The sequence below is a fragment of the Talpa occidentalis genome, unplaced genomic scaffold (assembly GCF_014898055.3).
Source record: "Talpa occidentalis isolate TD23 unplaced genomic scaffold, MPIMG_talOcc4v2.1 talOcc4.12, whole genome shotgun sequence".
Lineage (NCBI taxonomy): Eukaryota > Metazoa > Chordata > Mammalia > Eulipotyphla > Talpidae > Talpa > Talpa occidentalis.
The window spans coordinates 39,582,452-39,589,905 of NW_023601212.1; the positions used below are offsets into that span (position 1 = coordinate 39,582,452).

Here is a 7,454-nt window from a genome sequence, read left to right on the forward strand (position 1 = left end):
ACCTGAAATAGTGGTGATGTTTACACAGTGTAGTGAACATACTGTGGCAGTGTAGAATCAGGGTGAGGATGGAGGTGTGGGGCTGCAAGGATTTACCAGAGGCAGTGGAAAACAAAAATGTGGATTTATTCAAATACCCTTCAAGGAAGCAGCAGGCTAGGTAGACGATGTCTGCGTGGGAAATACTTGGGATGTCCCTTTAATAACTGGTTTTCGCGGGCTTTTTCACAGTGGGGGAGTCAGTCACTGCTGGTTGCTGTCTGCTGGGACATCAGGTTTTGGTGGGCCTTCTGCACAGGAGGTGTCCTGCCTGGTTCTGTATGCCCTGTTTTCAGCATTTCCTGGAACTCTCGATAGCCGGCTATTGGTCATGCAGACCCATGGCCAGGTTCCCACCGCAACGCTATTGGTTTCGCTTTTCTTATGTTTTGTGCCTCGCAGTATTGTTCAGCTGAGCAAAGTGCAGATACCCTATTAAATGATACCCTGACATATACTTAATGCCACTAAATTGGACACTTAAAATGGTCAAAAGATACACTTTATGTTAAGTGTATTTGACTACAAATTAAAAAAAAAAAGAAAAGAAAAAGGAAGGATATCAATCAACAAAACCTGGCTACCTGCCAGATTCAGCATGCGTTTGAGACCTCCTGCATAGGCCCCACATGTTGTGATGTTATTACTAAACTTAAAAACTTGCCCAGCAGGCAAGTTTGAGAGACTTGAATGGATAAAGGGAGTGGATAGTTCTGCCATGGGAACTGGGGCTGTTAAGCTGATGATCGGGATCTTGAGTCAGGACACACCCAAGACTAGACACTCTAACCAGTTATTGACACCTGGAGTATAAACAGCTCCTTGGACCCTCTCTCTCCGTGCAGAACTCTCCTGCCTTGCCTTCTGCTCCCTTGCAGGTTATTTCAGTAAGTTCCCCTTTTCTGTTCTCTGTGCCTGGTGAATTCTTTCACCCAGGCCTCTGGCCTACATCCAGATTCTTCCCCGAAACACTACACAGTTGCCCTGAACAGTGACTGCTCTGTCCCTGGACCAGGTACAAGGGTACCTGTGCCCAGGTGTCTAGGGACAGCTGGAGGATAAGCCTTGGGTGTTTGCAAGCCACAGGCTCTGTGTCATCTGTTCTTAGTGTCTGCCAAATGAAACCTGAATGGGCAGCCTGGGTCAGCAGGGTTTTGCATGCACAAGCTGGGAGTTTTATGCACAATCTAGGGTTTGGAGAGAGAAGGGCAGAATGGAGGAAGCATCTACACACTGGAAGACTCAGCAATTAACGATTGTTCATGTCTCTCTTGGATCACTTATTGATTATGCTCTAGAAAATTCATTCAAAAAGCATTGCCCTTTGAAACTGGCCAGTGTGGAGCTTACTCCAAAGAACTGATGCCACCTGCAGAATCAGAAAGATGCCCTAGAAAATGGAACAATCATATTATAAGTAGATGACTTAAAACATCTGTGATAGATTCAACTAGTTCATGGCAAATTAGAAGGAAGCAGGCTATATTTTCCAACTTAGGTTAGTAGTGATTCTCTTATTAAAATACCTGTTGTCAAGATGCGATGCAATCTCCTGAGACTTTATCTCCATAATAATACAAGTTTTCAGGGAATAAATTTTTTAATGAAAAGGAACTTTAATACAATTAGTAAATAATACAGGAAAGGCAAAGAATATAGTTTCTAAATCAAGCACGCAAAGTTACCCATCCCCTCATGGGTAAAAGTCCACCCAAATGGGATTGGCCCAGAGCAAGGTCCCAAAGCCTGCCACAAGTCTAAAGCAGCTTCCAATGGGGACCCACAGAAAAGGATCAGAAACAACCTGAAAAGTCTGGGAGGAAAAGAGCAAAATCAAAATCAAGACAAAAACCACCATTGTCACCTCCCCATGAGTCTCACCCACATCTGTTTCAACCAGTCCACCACCAAAAGGCAAGCGCAGTTTGTCTCTCTGCTCCATGTGCCTCCTCCAGGTCTCCTGGCTCTCCATTATGCTTGCTTCCTTCCTCAGTCTCCTCTGCAGCTTCTCTCCCTGCTCAGCATCACCCTCCTTTTGGGTGGGGCAGGAAACCTAGAACCTCCCCCTTTCCTGGGGACCACCCTGTTAAATCCCCCCTTTTAATTTTTATTCCACCATATCTACGGTGTAGTCTTAGGAGACAGTCTTTTTTCAGGGTTACAATGTATGTAAGAGAAGCAACAATGAGCAGCATTGTCCATGAATATCCAGTATGACACTTTTCTATTACTGGAAAATAGTCCATTATCCAAGCCCAAAAAAAAAAAACCCACATCTGTAGGCATTAGCTAAAACAAGACAGCAAATATATCAGAATCATAGGAAAAAAAAATCTTAAAATTGGTTGAACTTATGTAAAAAAAACAAGTTCTCTCACCTTAATCCCAAATTGTTTCAACAGCATAGCAAAGTTTGCAAACTAAATCTACTTTTTAAACCATATTACCTATTTTTGCATAAAATCACAGGCAGAATAACTAAACAGCAATTTTAGCTGCTTTATTGGAATACTCCATATAGGATCAGAGCGAACTCTTGACATCCGGTCCATGTAGGCTTCAGGAACAAAGTTGGTCTCCTCAGACTCCACCTGAGCTTCCTCTTTTGAGGGTACCAAACCTTTTTCATTTGCTGGGTTGTCCAGTCCTGCCCATGGAGGCAGCTTCCTCACCTCCCTTAGGGGTCTCTGTAGCCTACGGACAGAGCAGCAGGTTCTCCTCTTCTTGGTTCAGCTGTTTCAGTTGCCTGGAGGATTCCACTCACAGCCACACAGTGACACTCATTTCTAATTTTTTTTTTTTAAGCAGGCAAAATCCCTGTGGAAGATATGCAAAAACAGACTCTGAGATAAGTAGTAAAAAAATTACTACCACTGTTTTTATGCTGTGTTGGTATTAAGAGGAGAGAAAATGTGAACACAAGTTAGCTCTGCTGGAAAAAAAAAGGCGACATTGCTGCAGATCCTAGTCACCAAAATAAGAAAACTGCGGATTCAGTACAAAATGCAAAAAAAAAAAAAAAAAAAAAAAAAAAAAAAAAAAAACAGTATTATGTCAAAGAAGACTTAGTGAAAATCAGGTGTATTTCCAGGTTTAGTCAGTCCTTTGTAGGAAATTTTTACTCTGAACAGTTCCATCAATAGGAATCTGTTGAGACCTTTCCCCCCCCCAAGACAGACACAAGGACATACAGACATATAACATATAGACAAAGACAGTTTTTTTAGTTATGCCATGTGGAATATCTTATGTAACTGAAGTTTTACTCCATAGGCTCAGAAAAAAATGTCAAAGTCAAAAAAAATGTGGCATGTTGATGGCAGAAATCAGTTTCCAGTTGTCATTCTCCAAACCTAAGACCACATCTGTTTCAACCAGCCCACCACCAAAAGGCAAGAGCAGTTTCTTCACTGCCTCTCTGCTCCATGTGCCTCCTCCAGGTCTCCTTCTGGCTCCCCATCCTGCTTCCTTCCTTCCTCAGTCTCCTCTGGGGAATAAATTTTTTAGCATTCCTCTGCATGAATAAATTTTGCCATATACCTCGCAGGACACCATTCCAAATCTGACCCAGGTGATGTCATTTTGTTGTTGTTGTTTTTTAAAAATTTATTTATTTATGCATACAAGACCTGGGGAACAGGCCAGAGGTGCCAGGGGTGAGAGGATTCACCAGAGACAGAGCGGGGAACAGAACAGGCAGACTGACTGAAATACACTGCCGAGGAGAGCAGTAGGCAACCCAGGAGAGGTCTGCTGCACCATGTGGGTAGCTCCCTGGCCGGCCGGGCATTGAACTCATGCTGCAGAGGCTGTGGACAGCTTCACGGTGCTGTACTTAACCCATTGCACCACCAGGGAGGCCCCAGATGATGTCATTTAATCCTTACAATCACCCTCTGAAGTAAATACCCATGTCAACATCCAGTTGGATGGATGAGGAAACTGAGGCACAGAGGATAAATTTCCTAAGTGTGGTGGTTCATTTTATGAGTCTGCTTGGCTGGGTCATGGTCCTCATGGTATTTGGTCAAACACCAGTCTGGATGTTGCTGTGAAGGTACTTTTTAGATGAGATTAATACTGAATCACGAGACAGAGTATAGCAGGTTACCCTTCACTATGTGGACGCCTTTTCGGACTTGAGCTGGAATGTCAGCTTGTGGGCATGGTCACGGTGAGGACTCAAAGGTAGACAGGAGTGGTCCCAGTCCTCAGGGAGCTGTCAGTCACAAGGGAAAAACAGATGTTAATCAGTAAATGTGGCGCCTTAAAGGAAGAGATGAGTATTTGACGAGTGTTTTTAAAAGGGTGGAGAAATCAAGGAAGGCTCCCTGGAGATGACTCTGACAACCGAGGGATGAACGAGAGTGAGGAAGACTGAGTCTTGCTGGTACTTGGATAATTAACACCTCTGGGGGCAAGCCTCGGCCAATGGCTGGCAGGGGGTTGTAGATAAATATCCTAGCTCCCTCGCCCACTAATGGGGTGACTGATCTTAAAAGAGAAAATTAAATGAAAATGAAGTAAAATGAAGATGAAACCATCCCTGGGGTACAGCGGTGCCTTGGGTATTGGGAGCCAGAGGACTAGGAGTCCAGGCCAGTGTGAGTGATGAAGAGGTGGGTAGCATCAGACCTCAGGAGACAGAAGCCACCACACTTGCACTCACCCTATACAGTAATGAGGAAAAACTTCCGATGTGGGAGGGGAGATCCCACAACAGCAACCTCCTTTGTGGCTTTAAACCACAAAGGCAGGTTATAGCCTATTGCTTGGCGCCCACAAAGGAAATGGTTTCTAGCTCGGGGCTGGGCCGACCTGACCTCAGTCTTCCGGCTGAGCTGTATGTGCTGTGCTCCTTTGGGTAACTCCTCCCTCTGAGACTTTCAGGTTTGCTCTTACTTCAGGGATGAGCTTGGGGCCCTCACATACAGCCCCATGCATGGGAGTGGCTGTCGTCCTGCAGTTAACTCAAAAACAAAAACTGGTCCTTTAAAAAATATATACATGTATATATAATTGTATCTTTATTGAGACATAATTCACCTACCTACAATGCCCCATATAAAATGGTTTTTAGCATATATATATTTATATATATGTATAAATATATATGTATATATATATAAAGTATATTCACAGATTTGGGCAACCTTCATCACAGTCAATTGCAAAACATCTTCATCACCTCAAAAAAGAAACAAACTCTGCACCCTTCAGTTGTCCCATCTCTACCCACTGTCCCTGTGCCCCTGACACCTAAGCAAGACTCATCCACGATTCTAGACATTCATATGGCTGGAAGAACATAACACGTGGTCTCCTGCATCATCATCTCCTCTTCCTGGACCTGGCCTCCTTTGTCAGCCCTCTGCCTGCCGGTCTCCTAACGCTGAGACCTACATGCATCACTGGAGCACACTTCTGATGGGTTTCATGTAGGCAGATGTGACAAGGGGCGCTGATGTCTAGCTTCTGTTACTGGAAAGAAAAACAACGTGATGGCTATTTTATATTACAAAAGTAGCTCATGCTTTGATTCCACTGACATGAAATATCTAGAATAAGTGAGCTCATAGTGACTGATGGTAGAGTAAATGTTAGTGAGGATGAGAGAAGACAGGAAAGGGGAATTATGGCTTAATGGGTGCAGAATTTCTGCTTGGGGAGATGAAACATTTCAGAAATAGATAGTGGTGATGACTGTATGATGATTGTGAATGTACTTATGTACCAGTGAGTTGTACACTTAAAAACAGTCAAAACAGGCTGTTACAGAGACCAAGATAACTATGAGAATTTCCTCAAGAATGCCTGGGCCATCTCTCAGCCCCTATGCTCAGTACGTCATCATAATCAACCAGGTCACACTCTACAAAGACCCAGCATCCTTTGGACATGATGAGGGCATGACCCATATGCCCAGCCACCCTCAGGCCTCCAGACCCCAGCCTAGAATGACAGAAGAAACTGTGAGCCCCTTCATAGGCAGGGAGGAGTCCCCAGCACTGGGACTGGCAATAAAAATGTGAGAACTAAGAAAAGGGGGTGTTAAAATGATAAATTTTGTTATGTATATATATGTTGCCACAGTTATATGTTATACAAAAAGATATATGTTATACAAAAAGAGTGTATAAAAAGTAACCCATGATTAATGTTAAAACAGCCAAACATTGCAAAATTGATAGACCCTAGAAAGAAATGATCTATTTTAATCCCACATACTCCTCCAAATTTTTCTATCATATTAACATGGGTACTTACTATTTTAAAAAATCTGGGTCCTCTCCATGTTCCACATTGCAAGCATTCCTGCAATACAGGATTTGTTACAGGCCAGGGTGAGGGGCACTCCAGGACCCCCAAATTTGCCTGTTCTAAATAGGTTCTGCCACCTGCTGCATCAAGACAAAACATACTCTAATGCATCAGACCTTCAATGGAAAGGAGCTTTGATACAATTAGTGTGCAATAAAGAAAAGAGAAAGGAAAGAATAGATAAAATAGTATCCAAATCAAGCACCCAAAGTTACCCATTCCCTTGTGGGCCAAAAAGGGTTGGCCCAAAGCAGGGCTGTTGAGGCCCAAAGGTTTGCCACAAGTCTAAGGAAAATTCTGGTGGGGAGCCCTAGAAAAGGGGCAGAAACAGCCAGATAAGTCTGGAAGGAAAAGAGTAAAATCAAAATAAAGATAAACCTCACTGGTCTCTCACCCGCATCTGTTTCAAGTGTCTCCTTCCATGTCCCCCAAGTTCCGGGTACAGGTCCAAGGCCAAGAAGCAAGCACAGCTTCTTCACATGTCTCTCTGCTCCGTCTGCCTCCTCCAGGTCTCCTTCTGTGTGGACTTCTAGTGAGTCCGAACCTGAAACGCGACGGTGAGGGAAATCAGACTTGGGGGACTGTCATGTCCAGCATGCAGCAAATCTTTATTGTCTTAGTGCTCATTATATACTATTTTAATTGTAGCAGGTGTAACATCAAAGCATACCACATAATGATAACATGTATGAATGATTAGTCTATTTTCCTACTATTATCTATTTACTTCAGACAGTAGGGTACCAGGTGGTTAGTTCTCACACACATAATCTTATCGCCCCCTAGCCAGAGCCTGGAAAGTTCGCTCATTATTTTGTTGTTGTAAAACTGTGGAGATGTACGCAGTTCACTTCCAGGCTCTCAACACCAAGTCCTGTCACCCAGAGGTTTTCCTCCGAGACACATGTGTTTTCACATGCCTTAGGGACTCAGGTCAAGGCCCTTCTGCTCACTGCGCAGGATCTCTCCATTTTGTTATTCTCAGACTGTGGAGATGTAGAAGCCTGACTCCACGCAGGTCACTTTCCAGGCTCTCAACACCAAGTCCTGTCACTCAGAGGTTTTCCTCCGAGACGCATGTGTTTTCACATGCC

At 43.8% G+C, this 7,454-nt stretch overlaps 1 long non-coding RNA gene across 3 annotated transcripts; it reads right to left on the reverse strand.

Moving 5' to 3' along the window:
* Positions 1 to 1,630: 1,630 nt before the first annotated feature.
* On the reverse strand, positions 1,631 to 7,051 carry LOC119239994 (uncharacterized). Of its 3 annotated transcripts, none has more exons than XR_005124059.2 (5): positions 6,755 to 7,051; positions 6,307 to 6,354; positions 5,443 to 5,520; positions 4,151 to 4,258; positions 1,631 to 2,856 (listed from the first exon to the last, which is right to left on the reverse strand). It is a non-coding gene; the product is annotated as an uncharacterized LOC119239994 (long non-coding RNA). The 3 variants fall into 3 exon arrangements; XR_005124058.2 differs by having other exon boundaries at positions 5,299 to 5,520; XR_008551104.1 differs by lacking the exon at positions 5,443 to 5,520 and having other exon boundaries at positions 6,755 to 7,049.
* Between the last annotated feature and the right edge of the window lie 403 nt (positions 7,052 to 7,454).